We start from the raw sequence: 22,398 nt of genomic DNA, 5'->3' as shown, positions 1-22,398 counted from the left end.
TGTAGCATCTCCTCTTCTTTTCAAACCAGTTTGAAGACGTCTGGGCATCGAGGTTATGAGTTTCTGGAGTTTTGTTGTTGAAATTTGGTCCCATTCTTGCCTGATGTAGGTTTCCAGCTGCTGAAGAGTTTGTGATCATTTTTGATGTATTTTTTGTTTAATGATGCACCAAATGTTCTCTATAGGTGAAAGATCTGGACTGCAGGCAGGCCAATTCAGCACCCGGACTCTTCTACGACGAAGCCATGCTGATGTAACAGCTGCAGTATGTGGTTTTGCATTGTCCTGCTGAAATACACAAGGCCCCCCTCCAGGCGATGTCTATTTCAGGGAGCATATGTTGCTCTAAAACCTTTATATATCTTTCAGCATTTACCCATACCATCAGAGATGAACTGAACACTGATAACACACTGGAAGGTCTTCCTTCTCTTTAGCCTGGAGGACACGGCGTCCATGATTTCCAACAAGAATGTCAAATTTCTTCTGACCATAGAACACTTTTTCACTTTGAAACAGTCCATTTTAAATGAGCCTTGGCCCACAGGACACGATGACGCTTCTGGACCATGTTCACAAATGGTTTCCTTTTTGCATGATAGAGCTTTAGTTGGCATCTGCAGATGGCACGGCGGATTGTGTTTACCGACAGTGGTTTCTGGAAGTATTCCTGGGCCCATTTAGTAATGTCATTGACACAATCATGCCGATGAGTGATGCAGTGTCATCTTTGTTGCCCCCGTGGCAACTTTTTTGGAGACCTGTAGCAGGCATCAAGTTTGAAATGAGCTCATTTAGTGGATAAAAGTGTAAAATTTCCCAGTTTAAACATTTGTTATGTTATCTATGATCTATTGTGAATAAAATATTGGCTCATGTGATTTGAAATTTCATTTTATTCAAATGTAAAAAACGTTGCAACATTTCCGGAATTCGGGTTGCAAGAATGAAGGAATTTTCTGTATTGATTTTTCACGTACGATTTTGGGCTGTCCCAGACGAAAGATGACCGATTTCTGTGGTCATGGCTCCTAAACGGTGGTCGTACAGTGAGAGAGGTTCACAGACGGCCATTGTCACAGTCTTGTGACCAAAGATAACTGCGATAATTTTCTGACAGTCTGATGTTTTATTCTTCTATTTTATCTTGCATCGTAGCCTACGATTCACCATACAGTCTACATACATGGCGTACCCAAGTTTTTTACATCCATGTCGTACAGTGTGATTTGTACAACCCGATCTCAAAGAAATTTATACATATTTTACGAGGTGGCTAATTTGGATGAATTCATACAACGTCACTCGTATGAATTCAAATTTTTTTTTTAGCTAAATCGTACGTATTTTACGAGTTGCCAAATTAGGATGAATTCATACGAATGACCTACCCCTAACCCCGCCCCTAAACCTACCCATCACTGGGCTTGAGACAAATCATATGATTTTGTACGTGTGTGGTCGTACGAATTAGCCACCTCGTAAAATACGTACAAACTGGTTGTGAGATGGCGTTGGATTTGTAATGATCTTATAGGATTGCCAAAATCGCACAGTCTGTAGCAGACATTAGAGTTATTGGGCCTCACACATGAAACTAAATATACAAGCAAATTTGGAGTAATTTGCCCGTAAAATGGACCTTTACGAAAGCTCTCCTCTGCATTCACAAACGCTTCGTATACCACAGATTCGGTGCATGTTAATGAGTTCCAAACATCCGTAAATAGGGCGCGTGCACGCTCATTCATAATTAGCAATATCCCCACCCATGAGTTACAGCTAGAATTATGCAAATTACATTTCCAGGAATGCTGTGGAATCTTCTGGACTTCCTTATCAGGTTTGGCTCCAGTATATTGCATAAATGCTAAAGAGACTAATTGGCCATATGCCTAGCAATAAATATTCAATTATCATGTGTCCACTAAAGCATTTTTAGCCAGCTAAAAAAATGTCTGGTGGTCTTATGAAAATGGCCATTTTCATAAGAGCACCAGACATTTTTTCATAAGAGCGCCAGACATTTTTTCATAAGAGCGCCAGACATTTTTATGATGCATAAATGTTTTATGCATCATTTATAGGTTTAAAGTTCTTTCATACCAACTAACATTTTGATAAAAGTTTTGGAAAATTTTACGTCAGAACGGTTTTTGAAAATTTTACGTCAGAACGGCTTTACGAACGATTTACACAATAATTCGTTCTGCTTGTGTTTCATGAATGTTCGTAAAGGCCCAATGTTCGTAAACTTAAAGAAAGATAATTACCAGTAGGCTACCATTATTTTTTCCATTTTTCTATAGATCTTTTTTTTTCTTACAGTGAGGCACTTACAATAGAAGTGACAGATGAAAATAGTACACAGATTTGAATAGAAAAATGAATGTAAGTACTTTTATAAAATTATGAGCTTTACATTTTCAAATCCTCCATAAATTTGAAGTAAAGGTGGATGAGATTAAATTCTAGTGTGTTTGTGTGAATGAACATAACACCACAAATGCTGTCAATTGAGCTTAACTTGTAGTGAACCCAGAATGTTCCTCTAATATCAGTTTGAAAGAAGAGATGGTGTGCCTTTCAGCACTTGCTAGTGTGTGTTTATGTGTTAGTGTTAGTGTGTAACTGAGACAAAATGATGTGAGAATTGCATGTGAAGGTTTTGTTGTAATGGTATTGGTCAGCAGACCAGGGCTGGTTAATGACACTCACCAATGAACAGCAGCTCAAAATCAAAGACTTCAAACACAGACCCTGCTTAGTGTCACAGCACACCTTTTCTCTCATCTTCTCTCCTGGTCTGGAGCTATAAGGCAGTTGCTAGTGCAGACACGCACGCTGATGATTGATCAAATAGCACTTTCACTAGGCCAGCTTCTCTCAATGAAGCAGTTACCTCCCAGCATCTGTAATGGTCTGCGCCGTATGCACATCCTAAACCCCGCTAATGCAACATACTGCTTTGAAAGTTTACAAGTGGCAATTTTTTTTTTTTTTGGCCAAAAAGGGGCTCAGAACTTAGACAAACTATGAACTGGTATGGAAAAGAGGTAAACATAAATGCCTTTGAGTATTCAGCCAGTATTGTGAGACTTGTTTTGCACTACATCCGTGTAATGTAGGGTTGTGAAATATAGATATAATTTCCTTGTGCAATATAGGGCACAATATATGAATTTATTAAATGTAATGAAATGAATTAGATACAGTTTTCTGTATGTGGCATTCAACAATGATTATGATTTTACAATATTCTCATAAAATCATAATCATTGTTGAATGCCACAACTTATTGTAATATCACGTAATGTTTTGAGATTCTATAATAAAACAGTTAATTCAGAAACTGTCTGTAATTTAAAGTCTTCATTTTGCTTTGTGTTCTAGCCTTCTAAGCAGAAATCTAACCCTTATGCCTTGCATCTTTGTGACTGTCAAACATCCATGAGGCAAGATGTGTCTCTCTCCATCAAACACAAACACAGCTATCTCTCTTCCTCTGTGACAGCTGGGCAGAAGATGTGTGGATGGACTTATCAGAGTTGCTTGCTGAAGTGTGTTGGACCCCAGGCCTTTTTTTAGTTTGCTCTGTAAGTGTTGGAAGACACTCTTGCTGCAACATTGTCCAGACCCTTTTTGGAGTGCTGCAGTACCTGTTGGACCACCGGAGGTCACAAAGGGGAAATTTCTCAAAAGATTTAAAAGCTTTTTTTTATCAGAAGATGGACCGGCACTTGAGAATGTTCCTTTAATCTAAGAGGACGCGTTGACACTCACAAACAGTCATCACTGTTGGTGCTGAAACCCAGAGGTATGTGAAAGAGTTGAATGAGGGATAGAATTAATATTGTTAATATTAAAATGCTTAATTTTACTATATTTCCAATGTTTCCTATCGCTTGAATGTATACAAATTTGCCACCAATTTGCCAAAATGTAGTTACAAATTGCATGTTTGTGGTTTAAAATTTGAGACACAGGGCATGGGGGGACATTTACCCCTTCCACGGGCTGCTCCTGAGGACCGCATGCCTCGACACCATGGCCAGTCCCGTCCCCGTGAAGCAGGATGATCAGAATGGTTTTGATGGAAGGCTTGAGGCCGGATCCAGGATGTCATCTTGACCTACCCATGAGTGTTCCTCTGGACCATATCCTTCCCAGTCAACAAGATACTGGAGACGACCCCTAACGACCCCTGTTGTTCCAAGGGCAGTTGCATCCTGATGTCATGGGTGGAGAGCCACACCTTCTGTCCAGGCAGGAACTAAGGACCTGGAGATCTCTGGACATCGGCGTGGCTCTTATGACACCGCACTGCTCACTGCAACTGATGGTGGGCAGCATCCCAGACCCTCTCTCTTTCTTGGAACCAGTGATTCATCGCTGGGACGTCTGATGGTTCCCCATCCCAGGGATACAGAGGTGGCTGCTAAGCGAATATGCACTGGAATGGTGTTAGTTCAGTCTCTGGTTGACAAAGAGAATTTTGGGCATACCTGGCCCAGGCCAGGAACCGGTGCCAGGAGGTTTGGTGGCTATGGCAGAACTTGTAAAGAAAGTGCCCAATCTCCTGGATCTTCCTCTCTGTTTGCCCACTGGTTTGAGGGTGATATCCAGACGAGAGGCTGAAGGTCACACCTAGGAGCGAAAAGAAGGCTTTCCACACTCCAGATATAAACTGTGGTCCTCTGTCTTAGACAATATCCTCTGGCAAGCCAAAGTTCCTTAAGACATAGTTGAAGAGTAAATCAGCTGTGTCCGTGGCTGTGGGCAAGCCTTTTAGAGGAATCAGACGACATGACTTGGAGAATCTGCTGACGATAACTAGGATGCATGTGCACTCGTTGGAGGCTGGCAGATCCGTCATAAAGTAAACTCCCAGGTGTGACCATGGTTTTCATGGAACGGGCAATGGGAGGAGCTTTCCGGTTGGCAGGTGGCAAGGTTTCTTGGCCATGGTGCATCAAGCCTGGCAGTTCTTTGACCCTGAATGATAGGTGATGGTGAAATTGAACCAGGCAAAGCAGAAGGCCCATTTGGCCTGTTATGGATTTAACCGTTTGGCATCATGTAGATATTTCAGGTTGGGGTGGTCTGTGATAACAAGGAACAGATGACGGGCCCTTTCCAGCCAGTGCCGCCACTCTTCGAGAGCTAACTTGATGGCTAATAGCTCTCGGTTGCCGATGTCATAGTTCTGCATAGACAGGCTGGATTCCCCTGCTGCTGCGAGAGGACGGCACCCACGCCTGAAGTAGAAGCATCAACCTCCATGGTGAACGGTTTCTCAGGGTCTGGATGACGATGTAAAGGCTTCCTTCAGGGCATTGAAGGTGTGGATGGCCTCTGGTGACCAGGACAGAGACTTTGGCTTATTTTTGAGAAGAGAGGTTAGTGGAGCTGTGACCTGGCTGTAGATCTTTATGAAGCGTCTATAGAAGTTTGCAAAGCCGAGGAAGCATTGGAGTTCTTTGATGATAGCCAGAACAGGCCAGAATTTGACTGCTTCAACTTTCTCCTCATCCATCTGGATACCTTCAGCACTGATTATGTAACTGAGGAACTGGGTGGAGCTCTGGTAGAACAAATACTTTTCAGCCTTGAGGTATAGATGGTGATCCCTCAGTTTGGCAAGCATGAGCTGAATGTGGTGGCGATGTTCGGCCTCGTTCCAAGTTGTCATTTATAGACCATTACGAAACAGCGGAGGTACTCCCAGAAAACCTCATTCATGAATCCTTGGAACCTTTGAGGGAGTGTTTACTAATCCATATGGCATGGCCAGATATTCATCCTCATCCAGATATTCATCCCCACTCCAGATCTGGATTAGATTTTAGGCACTGCGCAGGTCAAGCTTGGTGAAAAGTGTTGCTCAATGCAACAGTTCCAGTGCAGCAGGAACGAGGGGAAGAGGATATTGGAATTTGACTGTGATTTTTTTTATTTTTTTTTATTTTGAGAGATCTGTAGTCAATGCAGGGCCACAAGACTCCATCCTTCTCGCCCAAGAAGAAGCTGGATGCAGCAGGAGATGTTGATGGACGGATGTAGACCTGTTTAAGAGCCTCAGCCACGTACTCCTCCATGGCTTTCTGTTCATTTATGGCAAGTGGATTTATCTTTCCTCTGGGCACTGGTTAACCAGGAACCAGGTCAATGGCACAGTCCAATGGTCTGTGAGTTGGTAGCTGAGAGGCTCGTCTCAGGCAGAAGACATCTTGAAAGTGGGCATAACAGGCTGGAATATCCATAGATTCAGAGGACTCTCAATGGAAGTGGAAGATACCAGCAACACAGCTGGACCTGGATGTTTGAAAATAGGCAGGAATGGGAAATGTTGCATGGCAGGTGGAGCACATTATAAGCACAGATCCTGGGTCAGCCGGCGAAGTCTTTCAGTGGGGTAGAGGTGGAAAGAATCTATTTGCATCGGTTCCATTGCTGGTTCTGGTGGAGCTGACGAAGCTGGCTGGAGAGTTGTGGGTGACTGCAAGGCAGGATGATCTTCCTGACAACACCTCATGTGACGGGCGAACCAGATAGACAGCTGGATAAATTGCTCTAGGCCCATGGTGTTATCGTAGGCCATGAGTTGCAGGCCGCAAGTGCTAGTTCATTCCATTCATTAGCAGCAAATAGTGTTCTGAACTTGAGAGAATAATCAAAAATATCATAATTTCCTTGACGAATTTCTGTACGTTTTTCACTCACTGTGGTATCGCCAGCGGGCCTTCCAAACACCTCGCAAAAATGGATTGTGAGGATTGATTCCTGCAGGCGTGGTTATGGTTTGGCCTAAAATGACCAGGAAACAAGGTAAAACTGAAACAAGGTGTTTATTAACAGGTTTTGGGCAGGAACACAATCAGTAAACAGGTAAGTGGTGATACATGAGATCATGGATGGTAAGAATAGCAGTTTATGATTAAGTTCTGAGCATTTTGCTTACAGATCCGGATGAGCACACACAAACACAATGGAAACATGTTGAGGCAGGAGATGACTGGAGAACAACTTGTAGTACCTGCATGTCTGGAGATAACTGATAAGACTGAAGATTGACTTGGATGAGGTAACAGGAATTGCAGCCGTGGACCACAAGTCTTTAACATCAGTAGCCTTTAACATCAGTAGCCTTTAACATCAATCATTAACATCAGTCAAGACCAGACAATGACTGAGAGTGTGTGTGCTCTATTTATAGTGCTGGTAATGAGAGCAGATGAGTGTCAGGTGTGAGTGACTGCGTGCTAGTGAGGATGATGGGAAATGTAGTCTGTGATCAGTACTCTGGTGAATGTGATGGTCAGATGAGTAAGGGAAAGCCTGGCATGATCATGACAGTTTGCAAAATTAAAAAAAAAGAAAAAGAAATGTTCTCTTAACATTTGCATACCAAGAAGGAATGTTTTTAAAAAACTGGATGTTTTGAACATTCAAAAATAATGTTTTCATAACTTAAAGTTGCTGTATGTAACTTTTTTTGACTGTACTAAAGCATAAAAATACCATAATATGTCTGGAGATATTTAAGACACATGCTAAGGTCACATAGCCTACTTGTTTCTCTGAAAAACAATTCTACAGCCAGTTATCCTACTTTGAAATTTGCGTTCTGTGTCAGAATGTCTGTTTTTGTTTTGGTCTGTGTGATCTTTCTCACTGCCAATTTACCCAATAGTATTTTGACACCCCGGGTTGCCAGTTGGCAGAAAACACAGTGTACTGCAGCCATGGAAGTCAAACTGGGTGAGAGACCGCAGATTCTCAGCATCCAAAAAGCCTTAGCATCCATCTAAAATGCTCTATGACCAAAAACATATTAAAACGCAGATAAATCAACTCATCAACTTATAGTGTAAGGCTCGTCGCCTTCCATTGACAGTAGCTCTTGTACCTGTTTTGTGTCCTCAATCTGGCAACCCTCGCGAGTCTAAAGAGGAGGGGGCGTGTGAAACAACTCTCTCCAATATTTTGAATTGGGACTGCAGTACCCATTTCAACCACTAGCTATCAACATTACATACTGCACCTTTTAATGGCAACATTAGCAAAATCTTCTTCGAACATATTTTGGTTAGCTGCATCCTTAACCATGGAAAACCATGGTAAAGCATGGCCAGCAGCAATGGCAATTTATAAAAGACACAATAAAAATGATATTTATTAAAATGAGTGATTACTGTTTTACTGTTGTTTTACTGTTGCAGTGCGGCGCATTAATATAGACTGTGTGCTCACAGGTGGGCATTTTACATTTTACAGCTCATCCAATCAGAAATTAGAGTAATAAAAGATCACTTGGAATAAACATTGTGCATCTTGAACTCCAGATCCTTGAGAGACCTTCTTTGACCAAACTCTAGAACAACAAGCACTACAAGCCAAGGAAAAAACCTCGCCGAACCTTTTAAGGAAGGTCAGGCACTTCCTTGCACCCATGTTTGTCTGCTCAAGCTTCTCTACCTTTCTTTCTTTTTCCTCCGCACATTTATTTTTACTGCACATCCATATCCTTAAGCCCTCTTAACATTTCAGGCCATCGAGAAGCTCTTAAGTGGATGAGCGAGTGTTAACTGTGTCTTTTCAAACCTTGACATTTAATACTCAATATAAATCTCTCCAGAGACCTGTTATTTTTTCAAGAATGTAATTACATACTTTCAAATAAAACTTGAAAGGGCCCAACAAGTTTTAAAACACAGTGTGTGCTCTCTGGACGGCGGGAAGGAATTCCAAGCAGTTGGAATATGCTAACATCTCAGTGTGTGTGAACCACGGGCCCTTGGCAGGACAACATAGCATTCGTTGCTTTAGACCTCGCTAGATATACAAAATATAGAGACAATTAATCCACGTAGGATTCAAGTAGCCTTTACGCTGACTAACAAGAAAATGCTGCTTGAATGTGTACAGCGGAAATGACCACAGTATGTCATCATTTACAACAGTTGCTTGTTATGCACTTAAAATGACCCAAAAATGATAGTTGCCACACATTACACACGCACAAAAGAGAATGCAATGATAAAACTCAGGTAACACTTTACATAAAGCCTTTATATATAATGCATATTTTTAATGCATTAATTATGCCTTGTAATGCATTGTATAGTCTCATGAATAATTGTTATAACACATTATAATACTTATCTATCATTATTACGCCTTTAGAAAATATAATGCATTAAAACACATGACAAACAACCAATTCCAGATGGAACAAGGAATCTGCAAATTATAATGCATTTTAACTTTGGTTACAATTATTTGTGAAATGGTATAATGTACATTATCAATACCTTTATAATGCATTATACATGAAGGCTTTAAGTAAAGTGTTTCCAATTAGTTTTATGATGATATTTGCATTTGGTTTAGGACTTTTAGAAGGATACTTCATAGCCAGCGCTGTGTAAGTAAATAATTATTATTTTAAAAAGCAATCACTTGACATCTGTTAAACAAGCAGCTTTTGATTAACTATGGCATTATAAAGTGCTATTAATAACACATGATAGAATTGCTTAATAGATTTTCTGCCCGCTTTCACCATTAAATGTAATAAAATTGTTTATAGTGTCAACCCTGTGCAATTTGAAATATACCATATAACAACAAAACAAACAAAAAGAACTGTTTTGACATGCAATTTCCGTACTTTATTTGCATTCATGAGATTTGTGTGTTTAATTTCAGTGTGTGTGATCAGGCAGTTAGATCATTGTCCTGCTGTCAGCAGTTTAAAATCAGCAGTTTAAAGCTCACAGCATTTCCATGCTTATAATTTCTCAGTGGGACACAATGTGTTTTATGTGAAGGACTATGGGAAAAAAACAAACCAGCAAGACCTGAAGCCTTTAGGTCAAACACCAGAAACATAATTAAACAAGGAGGACAGCTCCTTAAAGCAAGTCCCTCCCAGGTTTTTTCCAGCTAGCATGTTATTACCAGACTGAGTGCTGCTTAAACTCTGGGAGTGGTCAGAAAACTTGGCAGGGCTTGAGGCAACATAGTTCTTTGAGTGTGCTTTTTGGCCTTGTTGGGGTGTACTAGTTCAGTAATAGAAAAATACAGTTTTACCACAACAAAATGTGTGGCATGCAAAATGCAGAGTTAACAAATCGAGATGCAGAATTGTGGTTTGACCTGAAGATTGAAATTCATACTGCTGAACAACTGCTGTATGTGTAGTTCTTAATGCTGATACTTATTTACTCATTATTAATTACTCATAAACATCTTATCATTTACATTGGAAAGGCTTATTTGTTCGTGATGATGCAGCACTGTCCGTCAACTCTACAGAGCGTTGTTCACGTTCATGTTCTGATAACATTGCATTGTTAGAATTCATAAAAATGTTACTGGCCATCTGGCGACTGACATATATTCGCCATCACTGATTTTTACTCGCATTTGGCGCTTGGCGAGTGTTAATTTTAGGCCCTGATTATAAGTAGACGTTAATTGGAAGATTAAAAATAAAAATTCCCATTACTAACCAATTTGCATCCCACAACTTTCCCCTGGACAACCAATTTAAGTTTTTCTTGCTTTGTCATTGTGGGTTATTGTGCTTGTGAGGGCAATTTCTGGATGAATTTTTCACTGTTCTCTGCCTGGCTAAGCCTCGCTTATTTTCTGTACTTACAGAGACGAGGCTGAAAATCTTCCATATCAGGGCAGTAAGACTGTGTTGAAGTGTCGGCCCTTGACTGTTGCCCTGCAGCAGGTTTAGCATCGCCTGCCATCACCTCCTTTCCCTTATGTGAGTTACTGCACTGGTAATGAGCTGTAGTAACACATACAAAATGGGAAACTGACCTGCAGTTCAGAGTCTAAAACAAACCTTGACTGAAGATGAAAGTGGATGCATGAATCAAGGACACGACGATCTCTCACCTTTAATGTGTGTAAGTACTGTCATTAGAGGCTTTTGCAGAACATTACAGCCAACCAATGCACGTAACTTAAATTATGAGGGAAAAAAAGTAGATGGAATACATCTGAATATGTAAAATAACAAGAATGAGCAAGGTTACTTATAACAGAGTATAACAGGTGGTGGTTTAATGGTGGTTTTATTGAATTTAAAATAACAATAACTAAACTCATCTTGCATACATTTACACTGTCATTAAAGGGATTGCTGAATTTGGTTAATCTTCAAAACACCAATAAAGATATTTGTAATGAAACCTTAGAGATTTTTGTCTCTCCATTGAAAGTCCAGGTAACCAAAACTTAAAAAAGTCATTAAGGCGTCGAAAAACGATTCCATGAATTGAGTGGTTTAACCCATGTCTTATGAAGAGACTGAAAGCTTACATTAAATCGGTTCATCATATAAAGCAATTGTATGTCTTGAAGACTTGGATTAAACCAATAATTTTTTAAAGTCTTTATGACCTTTTTAGATCTTTTAAGTTTTGGTTACCTGGACTTTTAATGGAGGGACAGAAATCTCTCAGGTTTCATTAAAAATATCTTAATTTGTGCTTTGAAGGTTAAGCAAAGTCTTATAGGTTTTGAACGATGTGAGGGTGAGTAAATGATTACAGAATTTTAATTTTTGGGTGAACTGTCCCTTTAAGGAAATCAATGCATTTATACTGTCTTTAAGTAAATCAATAGAAGGGTGTGTGACTCAAAGGTGACCTATAATGCCCCTTTTACAAAATGTAATATAAGTCTCTGGTGTCCACAGAATGTGTCTGTGAAGTTTCAGTTCAAAATACCCCACAGATCATTTATTATAGCTTGTCAAATTTGCCCCTATTTGGGTGTGAGCAAAAACACGCCATTTTTGTGTGTGTCCCTTTAAATGCAAATGAGCTGTTGCTCCCGGCTCCCTTTCCAGAAGAGGGCGGAGCTTTAACAGCTCGCGCTTCGGTCGCTCAACAACAACAAAGCTGGAGAATCTCAGGAAGAAGTTACAACTTTCAGACGTTTCTGAATGGTTAGTGGATAAATTTATGTAGTTGCTGTGGATTTGATTCAACTCATCCACTAGCATGTGCCGTCATGTTAATCTTTTGTGCAAATCCAGCATTGAATTGACCCTCGTTTGTGAAGCAGTCCGGCGTAAAATGACAGCATGTCAACAACACTCTACTACAACAACTCTTCCTCTTCTCTAAAGCAGCCCAACATGGCCTCACCCCCTTTGTTGTGTGTTTTTGGGGGCGGGGTTTATGTAAATTTTAGAGTTAGTGATGTCACCAACCCAGGAAGAAGCTCGTCGTAGTCCCTACCAGCCGTTTGTTGTAGTCCTTAAACAGAGATTTCTGTAAAAGAAAATATCTCCCTTTGCATTGAACTTTGAGTGTCGTAACTTTGCAAATGTTTATGATCTAACAGTAACATTACACACTAACTAAAGTTGAAAAAGTGAAATCATAATCAAGGACCCCTTTAAGAATAGCTCAAATATATTGGCTTTGTGTATTTGTGATGAGACGTTGGGACAACTGCAGCTATTAGAGCATGTCTACAGTGCAATTAATTGTAGTATCTTCTCAAATTACACAGTAAATATTATTGTGAATAAAATGAATAAAGTGATTTCTGAGCTGACAAAATACAACATAATAACATAACACAAAAGATAAAAAGAGGAGCTTTATTTTCTGGAAGATATAATGAACTAATTAATCAAATCACAGCTCATTCCCTCCTGACCTCTGCCCACCAACAACTCATTGTTTTCCCACACAGGAGAAAAAACACACAGGAAATGCTAACATGGGGCCAGAATGTTGGCATGGCAACAGAACAAACACAAATGTGATTGGAACTTGCTTCAAGGCCAGTTTTGTTGCATTACTGCATTGGTTTCCCTGCTGGCGTTCAGCCTGATCAGCTGGAAGCCGGAAAAGGAGGTAAAATAATGCAATAAGACTGGGAATGCCTCAGAGACTCCCACCACCGATATTCCACACAGTGTTTCTCTCAGCAGGGCTTGAGCTGTTAGCAGCCATTTCAAGAACCACACTGGTTTATTTACAACACATGCATCCTACTAGTACTGAAGATTTGCCAGGTTCAGTCTCAAGGTGACCAGACACCTATTCCTGAGTCCCGACCCAGAGTGTGCCTTCTAATTATCTCTCCATCCCCTATTCACTGTTGGGAGCAAAGCCAAGGCACACCTAGTTACGGACTACTAACTACAGACTAGCTACAAACAACAACCTCCACTTCAGTCGCCGTTGACATATTAAATGGATAGTCCACCCAAAAATGAACATTCTGTTATCATTTACTGTCGTTTCAAACATGAATGATTTATTCTCTGTGGAACACAAAAGAAAAAAAAGGGCACCAATTTATAATTTTTTATAAAAAGTAAAGTTACATATTGTTGAACATCTTTAAATTAATTACATTATTTAACACTATGCACAATAGCACTGTATCAATAAAATCCACCTTACCATTTATCATTATATTATATTATATTATATTATACCATCTATTTACACTTACACTGCAACTACGATTCCATAAGTAATGTTATGTGATTAATGTTCTAAATATATCAGTTTGAATATAAAATGTTGAGAAAAATGAAATGATAATATTATATATGAAACTAAATGCACCAGTAGGTGGCGACGTCATAATAAGTGAATCATAGAATCATTCATTCAACCGATTTGTTCAAACCGTCTTATTCATTCATGAAAGAAGTGTCCACAGACTTTATGAATGTGTCATTGAATCGTTTACTCACCCGATTCATTCAAAAACCAAGAACATTCAAGAACAAAACACCACTGGGAGACGCAATGTTTCTGCTTTGTTTGGAACTATTTTCATTGGCAAAATAGAGCAAAAACAGTAAAAATGTTGCGTCTTAAAACTGCCAATTCATATAATCAGCTTATTGCTTATTGAACTGTTGTATAAAATGAATTTGTGAACATGCTGATATTTGAGAAAATAGCACTCTAGCTCGTGTGATATTGCTTAGATATATTATGTTATAAACAAAATACACGAACTCATACAAGGGCATGTTGAGGAAAACTACATTTTAGCAAACTACATATTAAACCAATTCAGTTTATACTGAATATTTGGTGTTTGCTTATTTGCCTTACAATGAGGTATTGGCATGTTTTGTTAAAAAAAAAAAAAAATCAAATCGAAACAGACAATTTAGAGCTATACGTTGAGCTGATAAATGCATACACAAACCCTATAACATTTAATCATCCAGCAATCACACATCCTCTTCATACAACAGTCCATACTGTTGTTACACTGAGCCAAACTGATCCAGGCCTTTCCCCATTTCATGGAAGGACAGCGGTATGTTGCAGCTGAGGATGCTGAGGTCTGTCAGCATAAATTTTACTGATATCACCTCCATCGGAGGCCTATAAAGCTGATTTATTATAAATACAGCTCCCTTGTGTTTACCGCACACATTCTTCTGTCTGCAACATCTTTCAAAGTGAGCACATGCAGGTGCTGAGGCCTGTCTCAGCCGGACAGACTTGAGCAGAGAGGTATCACAAAAACGGAAAACTCAAATGCAATGATGGAAGATATACAGTGAGCTTCAGACGTTTGAGACCACATTGAAAATCTAGGATTGAAATCTGGAAATACACACTACTGTTCAAAAGTTTGGGGTCGGTAAGATTTTGTAATGTTTTTGAAAAAAGTCTCAACAAAGCTGCATTTATTTGATAAAAAATACAGTAAAAACAGTAATATTGTTAAATATTATTACACTTTAAAAGTATTGTTTTTTCATGTGAATATATTGTAAAATGTAATTTATTCCTGTGATCATTTTCAGCATCATTACTCCAGTCTTCAGTGTCACATGATCCTTCAAAATCATTCTAAAATGCTGATTTGCTGCTCAAGAAAACATGTTGTTGAAAACATGATTAATATTTATTATTTTTGTAGAAACCATGATCATTTTTTTTTTCAGGATTCTTTGTTGAATAGAAAGTTCAAAAGAACAGCATTTATTTGAAATATAAATGTTTTGTAACATTATAAATGTCTTTACTGTCAATTCTGATAAATTTAATGCATCCTTGCTGAATTAAAGTATTCATTTCTCTTTTTTTATCTTATTTACCCCAAACTTTTGAATGGTAGTGTATCAGTTTCCACAAAAATATTAAGCAAAAACTGGTTTCAGCATTGATAATAATAAGAGATGTTTTTAAGCAGTAAATCAGCATGAAGAATGAAAATGATTTCTGAAGACTCTCGTGACACTGAAGACTGGAGTAATGATGCTGAAAATGTCTCAGTGCCGACTGTAACCCTGGTTCCCTGAGAAGCAAACAAGACGCTGCGTCAGGAGTTGACGCTATGGGAATGCCTCTCCGATCTGAGACGTTCCCTTTCAAGTGAACTCCACTGCTGCATCAGAAGTTGATGCTATGGGAACAATAATAACCACTATACCATACTGACTAGTCCCTGTCCTAGTGTGAATCATGGCGAGCACAAATATAGGACATAAGCACCGGTGTCCGGTGTGGAGTCTAAGTACAGGTTATAGAACCTCACAAATGTATGCGGAGAGGACCAGCCCGCCACATCACACACTTCTTGAAGGGACAGCCCTGACAAAAAGGCTTTTGAAGCTGCCATACTCCTCGTCGAATGTGCTCTGACAGCCATAGGCGAAGGTTGTCCGCACGTCTCGTAGGCAAGAGAAATAGATTCAACTATCCACTTCCTTATTCTCTGTGAAGTCCCTGTGATGAGGAAGGATGGAATTGTGGAAGTATGCATCTTTGACATCTATTGTAACAGAGATCTAATTTGAGTCACGATTAACTTCAGAGTTTTGAATCTGTATTTCCCCAGAGAACAATTCAACTGACGTAGATCTAATATTGGATGCAACCCCCATCCTTCTTTGGAACAATAAAATACTGGCTGTAAAACCCGGGAGGATGAAGACGTTCTATGGCCTCCTTTATCAAAAGAGACTTGACTTCTTGTTCCATCACCTGAGCCTGCTCGGGACCAACCACTGTGGATAGAATCCCAATTAAACAAGGTAGACGAGAACCAAACTGAATTCTGTAACTTCCTTCTATATTGAGACACATTCGGCCATTCTGACCCCCGTTAGTTTTCGACACTCTGCCTCTGTTGTGCTCTGTCAAGTCATCTCAAGTCATCTTCATTTATATAGCGCTTGTCACAATACATATCGTTTCAAAGCAGCTTCACAGTGACAATAGGGAAGCTCTTATCGAGCTAACGTCAGTTTTTGATTGAATCACTTCTGTTGTAAAAATTGTTAATTATTACTTAAGGGGCCGCTTAAATGACACCTTTCCTACTGAAAACTGAATACCTTTAATGCATTCTTGCCGTTCATTTCATGTTTAGTCTATAGGTTTGCGTGGTCCTTCATCTCATCTGAATACAGCATGAATCTGGTTGTGGCAAACCTCGGGATAAACAGAGAGAGACTAATATTAGCGTAGACGCCATTCTTCTTATGATGTAGCGAGTACATCAGGTGTTATGGGAAGTGTTCCCGGTTCCGGCTGACCTAATCTATTCAGCCTAACAATTTACATGATTTGAATTATAGAAGTAGATAATGGTTTATGTGTATGCAAGTTTAAACAGATGTGTTTTTAGTCTAGACTTAAACTGACAGAGTGTATCTGCTTCCCGAACAGTGATAGGAAGATTGTTCCAATGTTAAGGTGCTAAACAGGAGAAGGATCTACCGCCTGCAGTTGATTTTGATATTCTAGCTATTATCAACTGTCCAGAATTCTGAGATCGCAATAGACGTGAAGGACTATAATGCATTAAGAGCTCGCTCAGGTACTGGGAAGCTAAACCATTTAGTGCTTTATAGGTAAGTAGCAAGACTTTAAAATCGATACGATGTTTAATAGGGAGCCAATGCAGTGTTGACAGAACCGGGCTAATATGGTCATACTTCCTGGTTCTAGTAAGAACTCTAGCTGCTGCGTTTTGGACTAGCTGGAGTTTGTTTATCAGGTGAGCAGAACAACCACCCAGTAGAGCGTTACAGTAATCTAGCCTTGAGGTCATGAACGCATGAACTAACTGTTCTGCATTTGTCATTGAGAGCATACCAGCTCCTCTGTGTGAGGTCAGGTGGGGACAGCAGGGTGTCCAGGAGAAAGGATTTGTCCTTACCTTATATACCAGGCAAATTCAACCACAGGTGTCTCTCTGTGGCCACCAGGGTTGCCATTGATTGCAATCTATCTCTGGTCATCTCCTGAGATACAGGTAAGAGGCCCGGCGCAGCTCTTTAATTGCGTCCAGGCACACTCCCTCGCCTTCATCCAGGTCTGCCTGCAAGATGGACATTGTATGCAGGCATGCTACAGCCTTACCTCCCGCTGTGTAAGCATTACCCACCAAGGCCAAAGTTGTTCTACATGGCCTGGTGGGTAATGTCAGAGGCTTCAGGGACGATGCTGAGTTGTGAGAAATAGCTCAAATGCATCTCTTCTACCTTAGGCATCGCCCCATACCTGTGTTCATTCAACACCAATATTGAAGAGTAGTTCAATCCTTAGGGGTCTGAAGATACTGGTGGAAAATGGTTTAATTCATGACTTCAGCATAAAGAGTAATGTGAATTGCAAAATTTTGTATATTTTTCTTTACAGAAACAGTAAGAACTTCTCAGAAGGCAAAGTATAATTAAAACAAGAAATTAATTTCTTATTTTGTGACTCAGGCACTTTTGTGACATTCATCCACATGTCTACTTCTTTGCAAGAGATACTTTTAGGTAACTTAGGGTATGTTGATGGTACATTATAATCCCTGATAGAAGTGTGTTGGATGGAAGGTGCTATAGATAGAGAAAAAAGGTAGAAAGTAAGTGGAGGTATTTAAAGTCTTCTCACTGTGTTATACTTCCTCTAAAGTGCATGGTGTCAATGGCAGCTTTTCAGCAAGATGGATAACAACACTATGGCCGGGCTTTTTATCAGTCTCCCAGGAACCAAACACAAAAGATACCAACCATTATACGGACAACCAGAAGGTGCCTGGGGATATATGCATTTATCTAGATCTGCTGGAAAATGAAAGTGCTTTGGCTAAAAAGATAGTTGCTTTGCAAACAGCAATGTGTTGTCCAAGCATACAGTTGAGCAGAAAACCAGACCAGGACAAAATAAGATAAACTTAAGGCCAACATATGCATGCTAAAAGCAACAAAACTTAATTTTGACTTCATGAGAACTCTTTTTTTTTTTTTTTTTTTATAATCTTACCTTACTTTACTTCTAAATGCATTTCCATTCTGCACTTGTGTATTACTCCAACTTACAGAATAGTTGTAACATATGTTTATAACACTTTATATTAGGTATATTACACTTTATATTTATATTTACGATTCTTTGGAGCCTTTAGCTGCTGCCTACAACACGCTGGATCCTTCACTGAAACCGAAAGTAACTCACTCTTGCTAAACGTTTGCTCTTTGAATTCTTGCACCCAGGAACAAAACAATAAAGTCAAAACTATTAAAACTGAGGCCACATCCACACGAAGCTAGAGCTTTCCCTATCCAATCTTTTTTCCCCTCATCTCAAGAAATATCTGCACACACATGAAACCACTGAAACCGATTCATAATGATGTAGTATACATGCCATATCAGTATGTGGTGCTGTAATTCTGGAAAAAAACGGAGAATAAGACTTGGAGCATGCACATAAACCTTGCGTGCTGTATACAAAATTGAGTAAAGCTTAGAAATAAAGCTTTACTTTAGTAAAACTAAAACCACATAGGCAGTTTAATTGAATGCCCATTTTGCCAATTACCCCTTTAATATAAAGTGGGACTATTTTATAAATTTGCAAATCATTTTGCTTTGTACACATGGTGTCAAGACGATCTCTTGATTGTTTGGTTCTGTTCTGCATGATCAAAACATGATCAAAAACAGATACTGGCCATATAAAGTGTCCTCATGTTGAGCTTGATCATGTCCAACATGGACAACTTATGTGCTATAAATCTTGCAACATGCTTAAAGACACGCAGAACCTAAGCTGAAAGTAATAGTTCATATAGTTCATAGACTCCATATTTGTCTGTTTTTAATAAGATTAATGGTAAATTTCAGTAGATATTGAATTATTTTGCAAGTTACAAACACTAGGCACAGAGTTGTTCCTTCTGATATATATATGCTTGCTTGTTCCTTCTGATATATATATATATATATATATATATATATTGCGATTCGATGTCGATAATGTATAAACTAACATGAACTAACCATGAGCAATACATTTGTTACTGTAATTACAAATCTTTGTTAACGTTAGTTAATGAAAATACAGTTGTTCATTGTTTGTTCATGTTAGTTCACAGTGCATTAACTAATAACATGATTTTAATAATGTATTAGTAAATGTTGAAATTATCATTAACAAAGATTAATAAATGCTGTATAAGTGCAGTTCATTATTAGCTCATGTTAACTAATGTAGTAGGGCTGGGTATTGACACAATTTTCACGATTCGATTCAATTTCTGTTCACCTGCTTGCGATTCGATTCGATTATTTTGGATGTAGTATATCAGATACAGTAAATGGCAAATTTTCTAGAGGAAAAACAATCTCTCAACTAATGCTGTAAACTACACATGTAAGTCAGTTGGTACTACATTACTATAATATTGAAGGTTAAAATTAACTTATTTATATACAAACACTTAAATTACACTCAATTATGTTTTTTTTAATGATAAATAAACTTTAGAATTACATAATCATATTTCTACTCCAATTCGGGTTTTTTTTTTTTAAATATAAACATTTAAATCGTGGCTGTCATAACTGATTTATTTATTTAAACATGCATTAAATATTCAAGAACATTACATATGCATATATTTATCAGAATGCTGCTTTCTAGAGTTCATTTTTCTAGCTGACTAATGAGTTTATGGTCACTGAATATGTTTTTCTGAGGTACATGTGACGTTACGTGACATTGTTTACAAGCTGTTATATTGACGTCTTTCCGAGGTTGAAACACTGATTGAGCTATTACACGAAACATGATACGGGTTTCGGTAAGTTGTACTGTATATTTTAACATACCTTCAGATGTTCATTCATGTTTATTTCACACTGTAACTGGCATTAAAGCGGAGGAGAGGATGTTCACATTCGCTCCGTGCTGCCGCTTCTCTTTAACTGAGGCGCTAAAGCGATCTGTCACGCCGCAATAAACAGCGCCAAAACGGTACTTATTTTTGAATCTCATAAAAAGATGGATGTCATTTGAAATCTGAGACTTTGCTTCATATCAAAAGTAAGAAAGCACAAAGATTATTGCGATTTATGAGGCGCGCTACATGTTCTGTTCATTCATCAACTGAAAACAGACTAGACTAATCGATTCTTGGGATTTAAGAATCGATATCAGTTCGTAAAAATGAGAATCGATTAAAATCGAAAAATCAATATTGTTTACCCAGCCCTATAATGTAGTTAACTAATGTTAACTAATGAACCTTATTGTAAAGTGTTACCAGTAAATGTTTAAATGTCTGTCTCTTCAAATTTCTTTATTCAAATGTATATTTATTTAATTGTATTTCACTGTATTGTTACATGAGTGAGAGAGTGTACAAAAGTCCATGACTCTGACATGACGTTTATATTTTTGCATTTATTGTAAAAGAGTGCAGTTTTTGAAGAAGAGTAGTTGTAAAGAGGTACTTTCATTTGTGTTATGTTTCTGTAACACAAGCATAGAGTGTAAAAAAGGATGTAGTGTCCGTGACGTCACACGTAGATTTCTGAAGAGCAGTTTTGAAGCGAAAATGAGGCCGTTGCCATCTTAGCAGCGCATCACCGCACGTCACTCCCGGATAACTGAAAATGGGCAAAGAGGCGGGACGTGGTTGGAACTGAGGTGCCTGGTTGCTGAAACCACTGGTTGAAAAAAACCACAAACACGGCAGAGATGCCAAGTTCAGCGGCTGGAATTAGCTGAGGTGACGGCTTAGACACCCCCCTTACAGTTGTCATGAACGGCAAAATTAGCAGTATAGACCAAAACCTCAATTTGTACCAGCTGTAAACATGTTTTATTCTGCTGTAAAGTTGGGCATTTTAACATGAGGGTCAATGAGATTTTGCTCTCTTTTGGAGCCTGTCCCTAGCGGCCAGTCGATGAATTGCAGTTTAAGTCACTTCCGTATTGGCTTCAAGAGAAACTGGGGGAGGTTGCCGCTTGAACACAAGTTATTTAAAAAAAAAAAAATCATGGTGAACTGCCACTGAGGAAGCTCGCATTCCCTCCTCTCATTATTTCTCTTTTTTTTTCAGGAGTAGCCTACTACAAATGCTGACTGCTAGTAAAAGCTGCTTGAGTCTTCAGCATTGTGCTTGATCAGATGAGTACTTTTTTTCCACTTCTTTTTCCAGTTTATGATACACATTAATTTTCATTCTAAATAAGCAATACAAGTATCAGTATACAATGAAAGTATTGATACTTCACAGTCAATCTGCCCATCTCTAACAAAAAGAACATTTTTGTGTTGTTTCATAAGAGAAAGGTCTTTGATAATAGGTTTGACTATGCTAAAGTAGAGGCAGCTGTCCAGATTCCTGAGGAGATGTATAATCATCCTGTGATGTGTATAATTATATCTGGGATGTCAAAAAACAGAAGTGGCCAAGAGGGCAGCGAGTAGTGACAAGACGCTTTTATATGTTTTTTTTTTCTTTTTCATTTTGCTTTTGAATGGGTAAAATCGGAAGAAGCCTAATCTCTCTTGCTCTTCCTGCCAATCTAAAAAGCGCTTACTGAAACTAAACTGCAAAAACAACTAGGGCTGTGCAACTTGGTGACGTCACACACAAGAATGCATGACCAGCCACATTTACACATAAATTACACCTATTGCGTGATCAGTAACTTGGCCCATCCTGTTAGGGTGAGGAAAGAAGCATTATTACTCATTTAACATCATAAATAACACACTATTACTCATTTAGCATCATAAAAAAAAAAAAATATTGGCAGTGGCTATTTGCATTTAGAGCAAATAGCGATAGATGCGATTTACACTTAATGTAAATGGCAAAAAAAAAGTATTTTCTTTGCACTGATTTGACATGTTTCCCCTTTTGCAGCGACTTTCTTTTTGCATGTTCTGCAGAAAGGGTGACCATCTTGATTAGGTTTCCCTCAGGACTTTTGTAAAAGCCAAAATACGACCACACCTCAGATTCAGTCCTCTTACCGGGCTGAAAAATCTCCCAAGCGCTGTCACTGCCTTCCGCCATGTCTTCTTCTACAAAAAACAACGTTGCATGCTGTGCCTGCGTCAGACTGATGCTGGCTG

This window comes from Ctenopharyngodon idella, chromosome 17, assembly GCF_019924925.1.
Source record: "Ctenopharyngodon idella isolate HZGC_01 chromosome 17, HZGC01, whole genome shotgun sequence".
NCBI classification, from domain to species: Eukaryota; Metazoa; Chordata; class Actinopteri; order Cypriniformes; family Xenocyprididae; genus Ctenopharyngodon; species Ctenopharyngodon idella.
Note: the sequence above shows the minus strand (reverse complement) of the source record.